The 20,913-nt window shown below is 43.0% G+C and overlaps 1 long non-coding RNA gene and 1 pseudogene across 2 annotated transcripts; one reads left to right on the forward strand and one right to left on the reverse strand.

Annotated features, from left to right (window-relative positions):
- The first annotated feature begins 430 nt into the window (after nt 1-430).
- On the forward strand, nt 431-7,418 carry LOC146200357 (uncharacterized; annotated as a pseudogene). Its single transcript, XR_014704677.1, has 3 exons — nt 431-538; nt 1,615-2,476; nt 7,337-7,418. The product of XR_014704677.1 is annotated as an uncharacterized LOC146200357 (transcript).
- Nucleotides 7,419-9,274: 1,856 nt separating this feature from the next.
- On the reverse strand, nt 9,275-20,792 carry LOC146200358 (uncharacterized). The gene is made up of 3 exons (XR_014704822.1): nt 20,444-20,792; nt 17,942-18,163; nt 9,275-9,595 (listed from the first exon to the last, which is right to left on the reverse strand). It is a non-coding gene; the product is annotated as an uncharacterized LOC146200358 (long non-coding RNA).
- Between the last annotated feature and the right edge of the window lie 121 nt (nt 20,793-20,913).

Here is a 20,913-nt window from a genome sequence, read left to right on the forward strand (position 1 = left end):
TTTCTTATTTTCGACCTGAAGGAACAAATCTACAATGCTGTGTCAAACTGCTACATGGCACTATTCGAACGCTTGAAAGGGATGGCCTCAACTGCACCTGGAATGTTTGCAGACATTACAGACGGGCGGCTTTACCGGAGCATAAGAAACAGAGTAAAAGCGAAGTGGAGTGACATGACAGTCACCATAAATACCGATGGATCACCAGTGTTCAAATCAAGTAAAGCAAGCGTGTGGCCAGTTCAGCTACCTATTAATGAACTGCCATTTAATGCTCGCTTTCAGAATGTAATTGTAGGAGCACTGTGGTTTGCCAAAACTCATCCTCCTCAATATTTATTTATGAAAGCATTTGTGAAGGCATTCAACGAAATTGGCACCATAGTGTGGAGGCATGGCAACGAAACTGTTCAGTCTAGGGTGGCTGTGGCATGCTGCTGCGTCGACTCGCCTGCCAGAGCAACGCTGCTGAATATGAAGCAATTTAATGGATATTTCGGGTGCTCCTGGTGCCTTCACAAAGGAACAGCTGTTGATGGTAAGCCATTTTGCATGATGTTCACTTTGCATTGTGATTTATTTGCAAAATCCTGTGAAAGTAGACAACCAGCTGACTTCATTATTTTGTTCGATGCACATATGGACAACATTTTTTTATTAGTACAGTGTATAAATGTGACAGGTATAATGCATGGAAGTCGGACACCTGCAATAAATTCATTGGCAGCCATTTCTGTTACTACGGACACACTGTTTGAGACCATGGCACCTGGTTTTGTACTGTTCTCTTCACCACCTATATTGGTAGGGTTATGAGCCTGCATTTGGTTGTATGGCATGCGTCATCTGATAAACTTTCTTAGTAGCCTGGAAGTGTGAATGGATGCTCTAATTAACACACCATCATTCACGTCAAGGCTTTTGGATGTCCTACCTTATTTCGTCATGCAAAGAAATGCTGGCACTGACCAGCATGGCAATCCAAGAATGGGATGAAGTAGATAGGCCTTTGTCAACAGTAACTACATTTATCCCATCCTGGTACCTAATGTTCACTGTTGACATTTAATTGTATAAGTATAGCATTTTGAATCTCGATACAGTGCTGTATGACATTGCTGTTACTGCAATATCAGTTTTGCCCATAGTGTTTTTATTTTCATGTCCAAGGTTACTGAAAAGTCTCATGGGCTACATATGGTACAGCTTCATCAAATTAAACCCTCACAGACACTGGCTGCTCACAGTTCGTGTTCTGATATCCCACTGTGTGTACTTTACAAAACACCTCTAGGGCACTACATGACTTAAAGGAATTTCTTCCCCCATTGATTCTTAGCAGTTGCTTCATATAGGAAATCATCTATTAATTGCTGTTAGTGCATTTATTTGGATGTTTGAATGTGCATATTTCAATTTAGCAACTTTTACCGAAATATAACCTGGCTAAGGCTGGAAATCGGACTGGTTGCTGTGCATTTAAGTGTAGCACGGAGTGAACATGGACATATAAAAATGAAAGCTAATTTGCCTTTATTTCTTTGTGGTTTTCTTCACAATTTTTTCATCATAATATAACTCTGTTGTAAAATACTCATCCTTTATCTTTCGCAGGAACTATTCGGTACCTTCCAGGCAGCCAGTCGGCATTGCCACGCACCCACACCAACATGGTTCAAGACATGCAGGATGCCCACAGTAAGCGCCAGCCTGTGCATGGAGTTAAAGGGCCTTCTCCTTTCATGGGCCTCCAAGGATTTAACCTTGTGTGGAGTTTGCCACCTGACTATATGCATTGTGTGCTAGAGGGAGTTGCACAGCAGCTGACTGAGGTGTGGCTAACTGCTGTTGGTAAACCTTTTTACATTGACAGACATATTCAGGAGCTTGAGAGCCGAATTCAGCAACTTAAGCCTCCAATTATATTCTGCCGCTTGCCTAGGCCAATTGGTGAGCGCAAGAATTAGAAGGCGACCGAATGGCTGTACTGGATGCTATATTATGCTCTTCCTTGTTTAAAGGATTTGATTCCTGACAAGTATCTGCATCATTTTTCTTTATTGTGCCAAGGCATTTTCCTTCTGATCCAGACATGTGTCAGTGATGTAGATTTAATTGAAGCAGACCAGCTTCTTTCATTGTTTGTTAATAGAGTAGTGGTACTGTATGGACAAAGCAGTGCAACATTCAATATGCATCAGCTGTTACATCTTTCAAAAAGTGTTGAAATGTTGGGGCCTTTATGGGGGATCTCCACATTTCCATTTGAGAATGGAAATGGGCAGCTATTGAAGCATGTGACTGCTGCACAAGGTGTGCCTCTGCAGGTCGCAGAACGTTGTATAATGAAGACTTAGCTGAGGAATACAAACATATTTGTGGAGCTCTCATTACATCTTTTAGAAAGAAAAAATAGAACGATAAAGACCCGTGCCATAAGAGGGACCGGTACCCATGTGCTCGGAGCTTCATTGAGGTCAGTTCCTCTAGAAGAGACTGTGGCTGAGATGTTTTTCTCTGAATATGGGCAAGTACCTGCTATGATACATTATGCACGAGTGGAAATTAATGGCATTACAATTCACAGCACTCAATACACTCGAGCACAGAAAACTTCCTCTCATTCTCTGAAGATGCAGAATGGTGTTTATTGCCTTATAATAGACATATGTTCCTTCACTGTAGATGTCCGAAAGGTTGCACTTGTTTGCCAAGAATTGGTGATCTGTGAGCCAGTGTTCCAAAATGTCAAGTACATGCACCTTTGTAAGCGTCCTCCTCCAAATCGAAATCTTCAGCTATTCTCACCTGATGATGTCATCACCCAGTGTGTGTTCCTTCAGATAGAGAATGTTTCATATGTTTGTGATATTGCAAATAATTATAAAATAGATTGAATGCCAGATGGATTTCAGTGCCGTGGTAATTATGACAGCCTGAAGGGGAAAGTAGAGCTTAAAAATTCCTAGAGTAAAAGCAATTGCAGTCACTGACCAAGCCAACATGAAAAAAGATGTTTCGGAACCTCTACGGGTTCCTTGATCTCAATGACGCGGAAAGGTGAGGGAATGGAATTTTTTTTTTTCATTCCCTCGCCTTGTCCGCCTCACTGTGATTAAGGAACCTGTAGGGGCTCCGAAACGTCTTCTTTTTTCATGTTGACTTGGTCAGTGACTGCCATTCCTTTTACTCTACTACCATGCCTGACCAGACGAACTTTCATCGAACCCTTGACTACTTAAAAATTTCTGTTATCATCATCAGCCAAACTATACCCATTGCAGGGTGAAGGCCTCTCCCACACTCCTCCAATCCACTCAGTCCTGTGCTAGCTGCATCCACTTGTTACTACCTATCCTAAGTAGACATGTTCGCCTACTACTTCAATTGAGGTAGATTGAGAGGAAGATGGTTTACACGGTATGAAGGTGCAGTGAACAAGGGTAAAGGGTGTACGCCTCAGTTCTCAGGTCGAGCCAACGTTTTGACAAGTGGACTTGTCTTCGTCTGGGCAAAGCGATCATCATTAGCAGAGGTTTAAATACTCTTTTGCTTCCAAAGAAGAAAAGCTAGGGAGGGGGGAAAGTGGCTGAGAAGAAAGTTGAAGGAGTGGGGAGGGGAGGATGGGTGAGAAGAAAGTAGGTCATGCAGTGAACTAAAAAAATTCTTCAGTATGTATTTCTCAGCCTGGAACAAGGGATCCTGTGGCCTGCAAACGAAGTAAAAGCAGTAGTACCAGGAAAAACTACAATACTGGGTAGATGACTAGTCACCACTTAAGCTGGTTTGGTGCAGATACACCTGACATGAAAAACAAAAGTTTGAGGACAAACTCAAGCAACAAAGGAGGAAATGTGTTACGAGAAACAAGTACAGCTTATGCTATAGCGAAAGGGAATAGAGTGTACATATGTTGTGAATAAACTACAATTAACACTATATGGGATTGTTTTCCCGAATATAGTTATGATGCGGAGGGAATATACCTAAGAGATTCTAACATTATCTTAGAGATATTTATTCCTGCTGGTTCCAATGTTCTGAATTAATCAATTTGATAGGCCTCTCTATATTTTATGTATCTTGCAGATTTAAAGCCTGACTGGAGATTATATAATTTAATTTCTTCGAACTGATGGTCTTTCCGATTGAAATGCTTAGAAACTGCTTTCGGGAGGTTTTTGCCTGTATCTGCTCGATGTACATTAAGCCTTATGTTCATTGGTAGCCCTGTCTCTCCGATGTACTGTTTATGACAGAAGGAGCATTCTAGAAGGTAGATAACGTTTGAAGATGTGCAGTTAAATCCTTATTTTATGTGAAAAGTGAAATCACTTGCATTACTTTTAACCATGTGTCTTTTTGTATGTGACTGCATGTCTTACATCTAAGTCGAGAGCAAGGGTGTGGCTGTGTTGAATGCTTGTTGTTGAGTTTAGAATGTACTAGAATATCTCTGAGGTTTGCGTTATGTTTGTATGTTACCCTTGGTGCCTCTGGAAATATTTTCTTCAGGTGTTCATTACACATTAGTATATGGGATGGTATTTCCGCAGAATATTGTTTATGTCTGGAAGGGCATTGAAGTATTTAGTTACAAAATAAGGCTGGCATTCAGTGTTGGTCTTTGGTCGTTTCATGAGCACATCGTTGCGGTTTAAAGTGCTTGCTTTTTTGAGGGCCATATTAAGAGAGTTACCGGGATAGTTTCTATGGATTAGTGTTGCTTTGCTACCTAATGTAAACGGCTGTTCCTTCCTGAGGCTGTTCAACATTACCTTAGGTTAAAGATTAATCATTCAGGTTAAAGTACTTGTTTACTGATGTATATTTCACTTTTTTTAGAGCTCTTTATATTTTCTGCTGCATATGAAACTATATTCCAGTTTACAGATGAACTGCTTCGTGCAAATATGCTGCTGTTTTGTCCTGTTTGCTGTTTAGCAATTGATTATCGACTCTCCAATGTTCGGTGTTGCTGAAGATTCTGAAAGCAGCATTTGTGGAATTTGACATAAGCCATCTAATGATCAAGTGTGTTGCAGACCAACGAGGCCGTAATGATGAAACCACACCCATTTCAGCATATTATATTATTACTCCAATAATTGTGACTTAAACATACATTTTACTGTATATAAGAAGTACATAACACTGCTATTGAGACAGTTTTTTTCTTTCTTTTGTGAATGTGAGGTAACATACCTGCTGGAGAATTTCTCACAAATCATGCATAGTTTTCTCTGAACTTGGAAGCATGCAGAGAGGTATGAGCAGCTCACCTGTTCATTTATGTCCAGCAGTACCAATGAAGTGTCCATGTTAAAGGACCTATTTCTCTTTTGTTTCCTTGTCTATTTTATGTTGACGTCCTAGCTTTTCTCCAGACTTGCAAATTGTTGACTGCAGTAAATTCTTATCATTCCCTTCTCTCATTTATCTTCATGCGTAACTGACATTTTGTACTGCTTCTTTATTAGTTTGTTATTTTGAAATATAAGTGCTTTTTATAATTTTTACTTATTGCTAATTTCTTGTGCTTTTTGCTACATGTATATATTGTTGAGTATGTATCACTGGTTTTGCAGTTTTATGTGAACTGTCATTTGTTGTTAACTAGAGTCATTTACTGATCAACAATCTGTCTACAAAATGTGATCTAGCAGTGTACCCCAGTACAAGGATCTGTCCATGCCTTACTGTACACGTTACTTCAATTGCCTCGAAATATGATCACCCAGTGCTCTTATTATATGCTCAACACTATTTCTTTATTTTTTTTTTTGCAATTGGGCTGTAGTTTGTATTACTGTACTTACTGTACATGTTACTTCAATTGCCTCGAAATATGATCACCCAGCGCTCTTATTATATGCTCTACATTATTTCCTTTTTTTTGCAATTGGGCTGTAGTTTGTATTACTGTACTACTCAATTTTTGTACTACTCAATTTGGCTGCAGTGCATGCTTTCATTTTAGCGTGTTACTGAATAGCCCCAATAAATAATTTCTGTGCCTACTTCTATGCTTCTCATTACTTCATAGCTAAGCTTCTCATTTTAAAAAGCATAGATTGCCATGGTGACATGGGTCTCTGATAATGGGAAGGCTATAGTTCATGCAAACTGACCTGTTTTCTCCTTTACTGTGTAATCTAGGATGTACAGTCATGAGCAAAAGTGGTATACAACACCTAACCAGTGGTGGAGCTCTGGAAACCTCCATCGAAAAGCCACCTAGCAACACCGACAGGCGCAGAGAAAATGACACATGCATGTCGATGAAATAGGGCAGTGCCACAATTGTCCCTATCCCAGATAGCTATTGTAATATGGCATTGCAAGGTAGATTTATCAAGCTTCCCCACCGACTGAGTGTATACCACTTTTGCTCATTACTGCACATACATAAAGCATGTAGGCTGCTTTAATTTTCTTTAGCTAGCTATCTAGAAGCTCGCAAATTAAGCATACAAGCAAAAAGAAATCTTTGACAGCAATATATATGCCAAGGTACAAGCTTTGTTATTGCATATATGTTATCCTGAATATGGTTACTTTAGGACAAAGATCTCCCATATTTGTCCAGGTAATGCCATCAGGTGCCAAGCACAGCCACCTTGACCCTGCACACTTCTTAATCACAGCTGGCCCTTGATATTTCTTCTGCACCCTGTAGAACTTGCCTTAATTCTCTTATTGTAACAATCCATTATACTTATGGCATCTGTTATCTTGCTTTTGCATTCCAAGCCACAGGCCTAATTATTCATCAGTTTGACCATTAATTGTGTAAAAATATTGTGCCAGTAATCAGCATTTGTTCTCAAAAGTTCCCTGCTCTCTTCCTATGGAATAATGTTGCGCTTAATAATTTCCTATCTATACAGCTTACTACATGGTCCCAGTAACTCTCTGTTTTACCCACTTCCATGGGTTCCTGCCCCACAGGGGAACACCTGGTCTTGAGGGGTATATATTGTCATTCATATATGATCTCATAAAACCTGTCAAATGCCGCCTTCTCATTCTATAGTTATGGCCCAGATCTTCAGTCATTACCTCCCCTGCCTTCCCTTACCACTTCATTGATCTCACTACCAATTGTAAACAGTATGTTATCGATTGGCTCTTAATTGTTGATTGTTAACTTGCGCACAAATTTTAGGACCATTTGTTTTTCATATATAGTTTTTAAACTGAGACAATTTATTGATGAATTTGAGCTATATCGCGCAGTCCCGTTGAGGTGAAAGGAATCTGCCGCGCCGCGACAGAACGCACACGAAAAATCTGTCGCATGACTGCACCCATGAAAAACTTCTGTCGCGCGCAGGCGCATGACTGAAATTCGCGACAGGCAGCTGAGCGGCACGACTCTGTCGCAACGACGACAGGCACCTCTGTCGCGCGACTGAACCCACGACAGACAATTTGTCGAGGCATGCGCCTCTCTGTCGCGCGGCCTGACTCTGTCGCACGTCAGTACTTGCGACAAAAGTCGGTCGCGCGACAAAGCCTGCGACAGGCGCCTATGTCGCACGACAAAGGACAGGGTATATGTCTGTCGTGCGACACAACCCCCAGACGTGTCTTCGTCGCGTGACTGAACTCGCGATAGAACCTTCTGTCGCGCGACTCAATGCACTACAAGAACTTTTGTCGCACGACATAAATATGTGTCGCGCGACATAAATACGACAGAAAATTCTATCATGCGTCTATCGTGCGTTTCGATCGGGATGTAGCAGAAAGTGTGGGAATTGAAAGTGTGGGACGCGAACGCCCAGAAATTGTACATGTTGTACGACTGAAGCCATATTACGCGCGTTAAAGAATCTGTGGTGTTTAAACTTTGCAGTGTTTAAGTTTCTTTGTTTTGGAACATCGAAGCGATGTTTGTTTTTTTAAGGGGGGAGTAATGCTGCGAAACCTTCAAAACTGTATTTGTTGTTTTTTAACAGCCACCGGCATACAGGCTTATCCCTCTGATTCTGGACCGCGTATCAGTTCTGTAATCTTTGTTTGTTAAGGCTCGATGTCGCGAGTCACACCTTTATCAGTTTCGTTGTAACGAAATATGCACCGAGATCTATCTCGAAGATTCCGGCCACTCGGGTGTCTTTCCACAATGTTCCAGCCCGTGCTGGTAGCTGTTTGCGACGTTATCTAGAGTGTTCTGTGCAGCCTTTAAATTGAGCGTTGACGAGTGTGATGAGCATTGTTTGTTCGACGATCGACGAGCACGTTTGTTTCTATCGCCGCCGCCGAGTTGCTTAGTTCTTTTGCGGGCGCAAGTCAGCCCAAATAAAGAGTTTCTTTAATGCAATCATCGACCCTTCATTTGTGTCGTCTACCTCATCACCACTACGTGACAATATCATGAAGAGCCAAGTTAAGGAGCATCACAGTGTGTCCATAATTTTGTACACAATGAAGTTAGCTGCGCTGGCAGCTTGCATATCCACTAGCAAAGTTTTAATGCTAGGAAGTTGAAGCCTCACATGAAACATCAAGTGAGTCTGTCGACGAGGCAACATAAAAACAACCGTACTCTACATAAATATATGGCCCAACAAAATATTGAAAACTTCCAAGAGCAACATAAAAAGCTAGACATAAATTCAATAAAACCATGCGGCGCTTAAACCAGTGCTGGAGTATTGCTCCAGAATCCCAAATACCACCACAGCCATTTTCACAATGTGACAGTATCACTGTGGAGTTACAAATTGCTCTTTTGCATTATGGGATAGTCTGCTGCATGGACTGTGACTCGTGCAGTAATGCATCCTCAAAATGTAACGGTTCAATGTACCCGAAGAGCATAAGTGGATGCAGGAGAGAAAAATATAAGAAGGCAATGGAGCAACCTGCCATCATATCAAAATAAAACTAAAAGGCCAGTTACACAAGCTGCAGTTTTTTAAACGTCGTGACTAGACATCATGGCCGCAAAGTTGTCCCAGAGTATGGCAAAGCTACACTAGTCAGGGCTTTTTGGTGCAGCGTGGCGCAAAATTAGCGAATTTAACATTTATGGCACAGCTTGGCGCAGAAATATGCAGCTGTATCAAAATGGCGCAATTGGCACAGCTGTTAATTGCACCCCTGATAAGCTGAAACTGACATGTACCCAGTGACGGCAGAACAAAGTGCACTGAACAACCACGGCAGTGAGAAACGTTTTTCTAGAATAACTAGCAGTACATGTGCATTGCACCTAGGCAATTTCTCGCCTTCAGAGCTTTCTTTAAAGTAAGAACATATCTGGTATCACACAATGCTACCAAAGCAGTGCAGCCTATTTAGTTTTTTTTACTGTCCTAAACTTTAAGATAATAACACATACATACTGTTCAGTGCCTCCATCTTCTTAGGCGTGAGGTCTTTTTTCCCCTTTCGTTCTGGCCCTTCTGGATCCCCCTCTTTGTTCAGGTGCCGACGACTAGGGGAATCCGTTACACTCGTTATAGAGGTTTTGGATGGCCTTAATCGCATTGGCAGTATCTCGAACAAAAAGGGTGTCCTTGCGCTGTTCCATCAGGTGGGCCCATTTTTCAGCGGGTATACTTGCACCCCCTACAAGGTGTACCTGTTCAGTAAAAAAGAACAGCAAAATGAACAGTTACTCTATATTGCTTAGCCATATGTCCAGCAGAAATGAGGAAACTAAACACCTTCTCATAGTGTATGTTTTGTTTTAAAGCCAAGAGATCAATATGTCTACTATATCACGCATACTGAACAGATACCTAGGACACAACGCAGACAATAATATGACCGACGCTTTGTACTCTAACAATGTGCTCAGGCAGCAATTATAATTGAAAACTTTAGACATGGTTTGTGAATTTAACTTCTCAAAGCAGCTAAGGCTATGAGAGACGTTTAACGTGCATTGATTTCGCAAAGCACATGCGCGCCTATCTTTCTCCCTTCATCGAAAAGTTGCTGCTACGGCTGGGATTCAATCCCACATCACTGGGCACAGTAGTCGAGCGCCCTACCCACAGCATCGCCACGGTGGGATTAATTGAAAACTTTATATATACACACAATAAGGTGCGCAGATTATTAATTTCTTCAAATATGCTTAGACATTCACCACACTGAGTTGCTGTGCATTAATGGATAACTGTATGAGTGCATATTGCGGCAATGTTATCTTACTGGCGCCACCATGTGGCGAGCTCGGGAGACTGGCACGCGCTCGTCTTCTTCGCTCTCGGTGCTCGCCCGCCAGTCGGTTCCGTGCTTTATCTTGCAGGTGCTTTTGCTTAGTTTTGCTTAGTTGCAGTTCCTCTGCTTCTGTGACAATATATTAAGAATGCAGTAATAATAATCTAGAGGGATTAAAGCACCCCACAGTAAGCAAGCGATAGTTTATTTCAGTCGTTTCCGACTCTTCGTGACCCTATGGACCATATCACGCCACGCTTTCCGGTCTCTCACTATCTCCATAACATCACATAACGTCATCTGCAGCGCCTCGAGGATGTCGTCTAACGATCGCGTTCGCTGCCTACTCCTTCTCCGGTGACCCTCAACCTTTCCCAACATCAAATCTTTCTCCAGCGACTCCTCTCTTCTCATCAGATGGCCAAAGTAGCTGAGCTTTAACTTTCGAATTTGACCTTGCAATGAGCAGCCAGGGTTTCTGGCCGACAATATCGACTGATTTGATCTTCTGGCCGTCCAAGGAACTCTCCAGAGTCTCTGCCAGCACCACAATTCAAACGCATCAATTCTTCGGCGGTCAGCCTTCTTCACCGACCAACTCTCGCATCCATACATCACAACTGGAGAGACCATAGCACGAGTTATACGGATCTTGGTCGGCAGACTAATGTCTCTGCTCTTTTCTAGGCGGTCAAGGCTAGCCATGGCTCTCTTTCCCAGAAGCAGGCGCCTCCTAATTTCATGGCTGCAGTCTCCTTCCGAGGTAATCTTGGAGCCCAAGAACAGAAAATCTGTCACAGCTTCCACTTCTTGTCCATTGATGCTCCAGGACTTGATAGGGCAAGACGCCGTGATCTTTGTCTTTTTAATGTTCAGTTTAAGCCCAAACCTCTCACTCTCTTCTTGTACGCGCATCAGAAGTCTCTTGAGTTCCACTTCACTTTCTGCCATTAAAGTGGTATCATCCGCATATCTAAAGTTGTTGATACGTTTTGCAGCAATCTTCACTACAGCTGAAGACTCGTCCAGACCGGCCTTCCTCATGATGCACTCAGCATATAGGTTAAATAGGCAGGGCGACAGTATGCAGCCTTATCTCACTCCTTTCTCAATTGGAAACCAATCAGTAAGACCATTCCCAGTTCTGACTGTGGCCTCTTGCCCTTCATACAGGTTCCTGAGGAGACAGATGAGTTGAATTGGAACTCCCATCTCTTGGAGAGCTTGCCACAGTCTGCTGTGATCTACGCAGTCAAACGCTTTCGCATAACCAACATAGCAGTAGATGGGTTTCTGGAACTCTCTTGCTTTTTCCATGATCCAACGAAGGTTGGCAATCTGGTCTCTATTTCCTCTGCCCTTGAGAAACCCAGCTTGCACGCCCGGAAGCTCCCGATCCACATACTGCTGCAGCCTACCTTGGAGGATTTTCAACATCACTTTGCTAGCATGCGAAATAAGCGCGATCGTGCGAGAGTTGGAACAATCTCTGGCACTGGCCTTTCTTTGGGGTGGGGATGTAAACTGACTTCCTCCAATCCTGTGGCCACTGAAGAATTATGGGAGCCACTAACATGTAATTTCAAGGAACACTGATGGCAACCTGAAGCTGGTGCCCTGCCATCGTGGTGCAGTGGTTAAGGCGTTTGATGACTGTGCCCAAGTATGAGGGATAGAAACCCTGCAGCGGCAGCCACTTTTCGATGAAGATGAAAAGCTAGCCGCCCATGCGCGGTGTGATCTCAGTGCACATTAAAGAACCCCAGGCGGTCGAAATGTCTTGAGCTCTCCACTATGGCGTTTGCAATAGTAGCCTGAGTCGCTTTGGAATGTTAACCCCATAAACAAAACAAACAAACAAACTCAAGCTGGTGTGCACTGTCACATTACTGTGTTCCTGTGACAAGAAACGCAATTACAATTCGCTGCTCTTTAGTAGAACTAACTGCACTGTGCCAAAAGGTCCCGTTGAAATTTAGGAGATTAACAACGGCCCCAAACGTTAATAAATCCCTGAAGATTGGCTAGAAAATGACTTAAATGGAAATAATAATCCACCTTTTTTACGATATAAAATTAATATACAAAACTTGACACCATAATAAACTTCAACCTTCCTTCATACCATACTGTCATCTGTGGTGCTCGCAGCATTGTCAGCAGCCACACTGATCACTTTTTCTGCCGGTTGGAATGCAGTCTGGGACCAACAAATGAATGTATAAGGTAACTAGTATAAACCAAGGTTTAGACAAAATTTTCAATGCAAAAATGCAATCAAGAGAGCATGTTGGGAGCACACAAGACTTTGTTAGCAGGCGTTACCTCGAGTCATAACATATGTAGGAGCTTGAACAAACAAGTTCTGACATATAGGCTCTCTTTCCACAAATCTCTTCCATCACACAACATATCACCCTCGAGCATCATGGAATCACAGCAATGACAGACGAGAACAAAGGGACTGGTACAAACACACAACTGCACTGAACATTAAACTATTTTGCACGTTTTCATCTGCGCACTATATTTACCAGAAGGGCAGCGCACCTACAAGGCAGATATGACAACCTCAGTAACCCCATCCTTCTTTTTATCTCGAGAAAAGCCGGAAAAAAAGGCAAACGCCGGGCCCACAATACTAATGCCGTGCAAAAACAACAACGAGGCATAAAACAAGGCATACAAGCATGTAAAAAGAAAAGGCATAAAAACAAGTGACGAATGGCAATGATGAGCCAAGAATTACCAAGGCAAAATTCATGAAAAGGTTAAAATGCATAAAAAAATTGTAGGCCAACCAACAACACGTCAAAAAACTGCAATGAGGCTATGGACAAAAGCAGGCAAAAGCAATTCGTAAACGAGGCAACGATTAATAGCCAAAACTTTAATCAGTAGCTAAAATCAAGGGCAAGGATGACATAAGTGAAGCGACAATTAAAATGCTAAAAAGAATGGGAGGGGTAAGAAAATGTTCTTTAACATGGCTTGGCAGGTCACTCATATTGACCTGGACAACAATGTGATCTTTTTCTAGGAGGGTTCCCGAAGGTACGCTGACGCAGACAGCATTCAGGTAATAAACGATGGCAGCTTCATTTATTTCCCGAGTCAGCTGGCTCTTGTTTTTTGTCAAGATTCTGGTATTCGCAAAGTTCGGAGCGCGGCTCTTGCAAGGTGAGCAGTTTCAACAGTGGCACGCCAAGGTGCTTGATTTTTTGTCTTTTATGTTCAAGTTATGCTAATGCAATCTTTTTTTTACACAGCAGCCTCTTTGCCCACAATTTTGCCGCAGGGCAGAGGAATAGAATAGAGAATCCCGTGACGCATAAGATGAATGCTTCTTTATGCCTTGTGCATTCCTTCCTTCGTACGGCTGGTTTATTGACGCATCTACAGTCTGGAAAGGCAATCAAGAGCGAAAACGACTACCTCAAATCCTATTTTTTTCCCAATTCATTAATTGTGGGATACCTCCCCTCCACCATCTGAAAACAGGCCAATCGAGCCACAACAGTTATTGATTGCAGTAGCTCATAAAAAATACAAAACAAAGTTTGTCCATCGATTAACACCATTTTACAACTATAAGAGAACAAGCTGGGCCCAAACCACTACCGGTCAGGCATCAAGGTGAGCTATGAGCTAACACAATACCCCTGTGCATGGCACTGCAGTAACAGCAGTGGGTGCAGCAGTTGCATTACGATTGCCACAGGTGATCGCTTGGCCTCGCTTCATATCATGCAGTTTTTCAACTCTCATCTAAAACATTAGAAACATTTACACATTGGAATGTATACATCATGAACATTTATTTTCTCTCTGCTTTCACATTTCATCCCGTGACATCGGATCAGCAATGGACCTTTTACCCCATGTCCCACTGCAGCCTTTTCCCATGTATATGCTCTAAAAATAGGTCCTATATCTGTTGCCAAATGACTTCTATCACCTAATGGGGATAATAGAAGTATTTAAAAAATAGCTGAATTTACAAACTGTCAAGAAGCTAGAACAGCTCAATACTACATTGTTAAGCTTTCTCATGATCATATCAGAGTGGATCAGTCGTCGTCATGTTACTGTACACAGATGACAGCTGCTTGAAGTACTCAATAGCAACCCTCTGGTGGATGAGTAGCAGACGTGGCAGCAAATACTGCCAATTATAGGCTATCAATATTTTTTTTTCACTGAAAAACACCATCTTCACACAAAAGAGCAAGTCCTACCTTCTACTCACTGCATTGCGGCAGCTAAGTTGGGGCCATCAAACGCAGATCAGCTGCAAACAGAACACCCTCTGCAGGCTCTGCTAGCCCAGCGCGAGAAACAATGCCTACGTCGGCTGTCTCAATCTCCAGTGGGGTGGCCAAGGTTTCAAAATGTCTCTCGGGCTCGTTCTCTTCCGGCATGGTCACCAGCAAAGCCGTACAGCAGAAGCTAATTAAAAACATACTCCAAATTCCCTAGTAGCGTGCCTACCTGTTGCTCGTCTTGGCACTTGCACCTTTTGCGGCGCGCATTCACATATTTCTGCATGTTTTCTGCAAGGCACAAGAAAACAAGTCATACTACTACAGCGTGCAATTTATTGGTTGTATTGTTACGTGGAAGATTTACAGTCCCAAAGCTGTCCGCACAACTAACGTTGATGAGGGCACCGATTTCACAACACTCAGCGTCGTCGTCTTCGCCGGGTCTGTTGCATTCTTCATCCTCATCACGAACAGCGAATACAGATAAGTAACACTACCCCCCCCCCCCCCCCCCCCGCGGGAAAAGCACAGTCCCGGTGCGGTCTGTTAGCGAAATAGAACGTTGATGATAGGGCTTTAGACGGGACACGTGCACTATTTCGTAAGTTGGAGTTGTGGACGAGGAATTCGGAACCACAGATTCAACTTCGTAGGTGACGTCGGTCACGGGGCGCAAAACACGGTAAGGGCCAGTGTAACGGGGCAAAAGTTTTTCACACAAGCCCACTCGACAGCACGGGAGCCACAGCAAAACGAGAGATCCAGGAGTGTAGTGGACATCACGGCGGCGGCTGTCGTACCGGATCTTTTGAGAGTCTTGGGATGCAGAGAGCCTGGCATGAGCTATCCGGCGGGCATCATGAGCGCGGGTGACGGCATCACTGGTGTAAGTACTGGTGGCGTCTGCCGTGGGTAGAGAGGTGTCGAAGGGTAGTAACGGGTGTCGGCCAAATAATAAATAAAATGGGGAGTATCAGGCGGTAGAATGGACAGATGAATTGTAAGCGAATGTGACAAAGGGGAGATGAACGTCCCAATCTCGATGGTCGTCAGACACATACATGGCTAGCATGTCTGTGAGGGTACGGTTTAGACGTTACGTGGGGCCGTTGGTCTGGGGGTGATATGCGGTGGTGAATTTGTGGCGGACGGAGCACGAACGGAGAATTTCGTCAACCACTCGCGACAGGAAACAGCGGCCACGGTCAGTTAGTAGTTCGCGAGGAGCACCATGAAGAAGAATTACGTTTTCTAGAAGGAAGTCAGCGACGTCTGTGGCGCAGCTGGTCGGGATGGCTCGGGTAATAGCGTACCGAGTAGCGTAATCGGTGGCGACGGCGATACATTTGTTCCCCGAGGTGGAAACTGGAAAGGGGCCAAGGAGGTCAACGCCGATACGGAAAAACGGGTCAGTTGGTATGGGTATCGGCTGCATATGACCTAAAGGCGAAATTGTGGGCTTCTTCCGACGCTGACACAGTTCACATGCGGCAATGTACTGCTGGACAGAGCGGTAGAGCCCCAGCCAGTAGAAACGTCGGCGCAGGCTGTCGTATGTGCGAGAGACACCCAAGTGGCCAGCCGTGGGAGCATCATGGAACTGTTCAAGGATGGTGGAACGCAGGTGTTAGGGAACGACGAGCAAAATGTCTGTGCCATCTGGTCGCATATTACGTCGGTATAGGGTGTTCTCGTGGAGCACAAATAAGGCGAGGGATGGGTCAGGGCGGTCGGAGGTAAGACGGAGGATAATGAAATGCAGAGAAGGATCTAAGTGCTGTTCCTTGGCAATGTTGGCAAAGGCGGAGACAGACAAGACATATGCATCATTGTCAGAGTCTGTAGGACTAGGGGAGTCGACGGGATTACGTGACAAACAGTGCATCTTGGTGAAGCCGGCCGGACTTGTATACGACGGAAAAGGTGTATAATAAGAAAGCGGGATGATTTACAATCCCGCACAACTAACGTTGATGATGGCACCGATTTCACAACACTCAGCGTCGTCGTCTTCTCCGAGTCTGTTGCATTCTTCATCCTCATCACGAACAGCGAATACAGCTAAGTAACAATATGATTGATAATGTAAAGAGCTTGTGCTTGTGACAGCATTTTATGAACTCCACAACACAAACATGTATCTGGCTATGTTCAGTTTTTTTAATTCAGCAGCAGCCTTATATTTTAAATATGCCCTTCATAATGAAAACACAAAACAGTTACCTACAAAGTTACCTGAATGGATGAATAATTAAATGTTTGAAAAAATACAAACATTTAAGCAAACACAGTACCCAGCACCGAATTACTCCATTTTTTCGAAACATTCACTTTGAAAAGCAATAAAAAAAAGAAGTCTTGGCAAATTCTTTCCATAAACATGCTGTTTCATCCCTATAAGATTGTAACTTAGTCTGCAATCATATAGGTGGGTGCAGCACTAATGTGGCTAGTAGCACGAAAGAGAGCCACACACCTAGCTAAACCACTTATTACCAACTGGTGCTTCGTTCATCTTAGCAGGAAGCGATAAATTAGTAATGTAAAGAGCCTAACATAACTAAGTGGGGACTCAATAGACTGAAAGGGAGCAACATGCGATGCCTACTTTCAATATAAAACTACCATGTGGGCTGTAGCCTGAAATGCTTTAGCACACTTTGCAGTCACCAAGCACATGAAGTAGCCTACGTGTACTTCAACAACAGTTATGTCCAACAGAAGTATCCGAACAGTTTTTCCCAATACGCAACTACTTTTCACATCCAAGACTCTCAGCTTGTGACTTTAGGTATAATAATGTTGGTCTTTACCACATTCGTAGTGATGATATCTTGGTAAGTTTGCTGTAACAATTTTGCCCAGCCTGGCACCAATTTACAGCAGCCTGTCTGCCAAAGGTATCCAATAATCACAGCTATATATGCCATGCTACACTGTAGCAGTTCTAGAGGAGGCAAACAAAGCCTCCCTCAAGAGCTGGTAAGAAAATACTTATTTTCTCCTAATATTACATGCAAGGAAAAGTTTGTAAGTGGTACCATAACAACCCCCTCGCAATTTGGAGACACCTGTGCACACAAGACACATCTGTGCACAAAATGACACTAACTATACTTCTACTCTGTCTCACAAGATGTTTGCAGAACTGGGAAAGGCAGAGATACCCCAGTCCAATCAAGATCACGCGCACTACAATAGGCAGTTGTGCTACTATGTACTTATCCTCCCCCAAATTGGCGGGGGTGACAGTAGGAGCACAATTCTCTACTATAGTGGACAGGGGCGAGAGCCACTTAGTAGCACAATTGCATGGACTCCTCTGCTTTTCGCAGTGCTGCAGATATCTTGTGAGACGAAGTGTAGTTTTGGTGTCCTGCATACTGCATCAGTTTTTACACAAAAATCATTTCAACCAGGAGAGTTTGGATATCATTAACAAAACCACTCTTATATATGCAGGCATTGTAAGGACATGTAGCCTGATAACATACCCCTGCTGTTGACCACAATCTGCTGCACGTCAGAGGTTCTTTTTCATTCCTGGGATAGCTTGTTCCTCAAGGAAGTTATCTCTTGCTCGAGTTTTTTTGTTCTCTTGTGGAGAATTTTCTTTTCAATGAGCTCTTCCGATGATGCGATGTCAGCCGCTAAATCTTCCAGTCTTTTCCTTTTCGGCATTTGTTTCTCCCTTGCTTTTCTTTGCGGCTTGGCTCCTGCCAAAGTAAAAGGTGTTTAAAAAAGATATGTTTACTTCAGCAGACTAATTCAATAGAACGTTTAGGACAAAAGGTGCCTTTCACATGTACCAGTAATTATTTTTTTCTCCAATTTAGGCACACAATGCGTCCTTTTAGCAATGTATCAGCATTAGTCTAGAGCAGTGGTAGTCAGCCCTACAGCACAAGCACATGCGTGCTGCACAGCCAATTGGAAATTTGCAACTTTAATGAATGGCTCCACCAACCAGGCTGCCTCCAGCTACACCAGAGAAATCTTTCAAAGCTTGTCCAGTTGTATGATGCTAGAGAACTGCACCATTTCAAGACCGCACAATGTGCTCCTTCATACATGTATGATATGTATGTGTACAGTGAGCTCACAAACACCGTCCCATTTTACAATAATTTAACACATATGCCATCACGACTGACCACTAGGCTAGTACAACGAAAGAAATGTGATCTATGCATAGCAAAGTTACAGTAGCAATGACGCTCTGAAATCTGCATTTACGCCCGAGTGATCTAAAGCAACACCACTGAGCAAACATTTTAACTGACAAATCATGAGCAAGCTTTGATGGGAATATTTTTAGTCATTGCACGACAAGCAAAGTAGCAGCAGCTAAGACAGAGCCATAATTACTGCTATTCTGATGCTACAAACTTTAGTAAGTGGTGGAAGTATCTGTAAAAGTAGGTCCATGTCTTCATAAAGATAAATTCACACTCAGAATTTATTGCAATCGCGCAGGAAACAAATAGCTGTTTTCTCAAAAAGTACTTTTCTCAAAGCTGTTTTCTCAAAAAGTAGTTACTAGGGCTGAAGGGCATACTAGAAACCATGATAGCTATATAAGATGGTGCTACGAGCATTGTAAATGAAGCTTTATCATACCTTTCTACTTCAAAGGAGAATCTAGGCAAAATATGCACAGGTTACCTTTCTGTCGACAGGTTAAGCAGGGTGTCTAGCAAACCACTATTAGGGTGGCTAGAATGGGGAGGTGTGAAGACCGCAGCGCTTTCCTACAGTCGCGCGTGACCCCCTTGTGCGCGATGACGCCACGGGAAATTTGGTGCTGCTGCTAGCGGCGCGGTAAGGTTAAGCCGCGTTGGCTCATATGCCCATGCGTCGGACCTTGGCCGCGCCGTAGTGGTCAGTAGCTCCGCGGCTGCATTTCGTTTCGTTGGTTTTGCTACTTGTTTCAAAGTGTTTATTGCAGTATTTTCCCTTGCGAGAAAAATATGCACTCCTTGGATGCCTTCAGGAGGCATCCCAGGAGTGGCATTTGGGGAACCTTTTATATCAATCGGTATTGTTTTACATGGCCAAGGCCCTTGAAAACAAACTCATGCAGTCAGTCTGCTGCGCTTGCATGCAAAAGCTGTGGCAGAGATTCTGCAGTCAATTGGCAATGTGCCACATATTGGTTGATCACCACAGCGCAAAGAGAAAAGTTTTAGCTGTCATGATAACTAATTACGTGTGTCAGTTTAGCAAAACTATAATTTAAAAAATCATGACGATGTGCTGACCGTGCGTGCTTAGATAACTTCTATGTACTCCATTGTGCTGGATAAGACAAATTGCGGGTTCTTTACGACATTCTTGCAAAATTCAGAGCGGTTTATAAATGAACATTTTTTTCTGTTGTCGTTGCACGTCGCATATCGAATTTTTTTTTCTTATGGAATAACTAGAGGAATCCATAAAGTACACCTTATCATTTTTCCAACAAAATTTTACTTCAGAAACCACCTCAAAAGCAGCCTTTTGCGGAAGAGATTAACCATGGTAGTTTTCCTGACTAAACTGCTCTTGCAAAAACTTTCAAACTGAGAAAAACGAGTTCAAATATTTAAGACTGCTAATCAAGTTTAGGGCATAAATTAATATATCAAAGTGGCCTGGCTGGTGCGTATGCTTTACTGCTCTATGGCAATTGTTTCAAGCAGCATTTTTTTTTATTAGCTAGCAGCTCTCCTGTGCCCTTGTCTGCGCTCGTGAAATTGTTTGCTCGGTTGGTGCTGGGCTTGTCTCTTCGCCTAGGCTCCTTATTTTGTCTCCAGCTTGCCAAGTACTTTGGTTACCCAGACTCTCAATGATGCCAGAGCAGTATTTGAGGGTTACGTGCTTCACTTCAGTAAAAAAAAAGCATCTCTCATAGGATAGCAGTGTACTAGATAAAAGCAGCTATTTATACAGCTGTTTACAATATTCCACCAATGCACCTTTTCAAACTTAAACCACCCTCCCACTAAAGAACATACCTTCTAATGCTCTGTGGGAGCAGGTGGGGGACAGTCAAATACATTGTCAGGCCATCTGATGCATTTCTTTTGCAGCTTCCTGGCTAGCTCCTGTTTTGCCACTGCAACCATGAATATTGCAGCGGAAAAAAATGTAATCAACTTCCTGTGATGTGACTTGGACAGACATCACACTCCACATATTTCATCTCCATCAAAACACAACTGTCAGTGCCTGGAGTGAACACAAGTAGAAGCGTATAAAGACGTAACCATAAAAGTCAAGCATACGATCTCTAGAGCAATCATTTGTGTCTTGCAAAACCTGCGTGTGAACATACAGAAAGCATAAATAAATACCAATCGATGCATTACATGCCAATGAGGGCTGATCATGTGCACGTGACAGTTCGAAATTTGGAGGCAAGCTGTGTTGTGCTACCGTACCATCTACTTTAAAAATTGCCACAACAGCTTTTCATGCAAATGTT

Source organism: Amblyomma maculatum, chromosome 2, assembly GCF_055883805.1.
Source record: "Amblyomma maculatum isolate TAMU_Amacu chromosome 2, ASM5588380v1, whole genome shotgun sequence".
Taxonomy (NCBI): Eukaryota; Metazoa; Arthropoda; class Arachnida; order Ixodida; family Ixodidae; genus Amblyomma; species Amblyomma maculatum.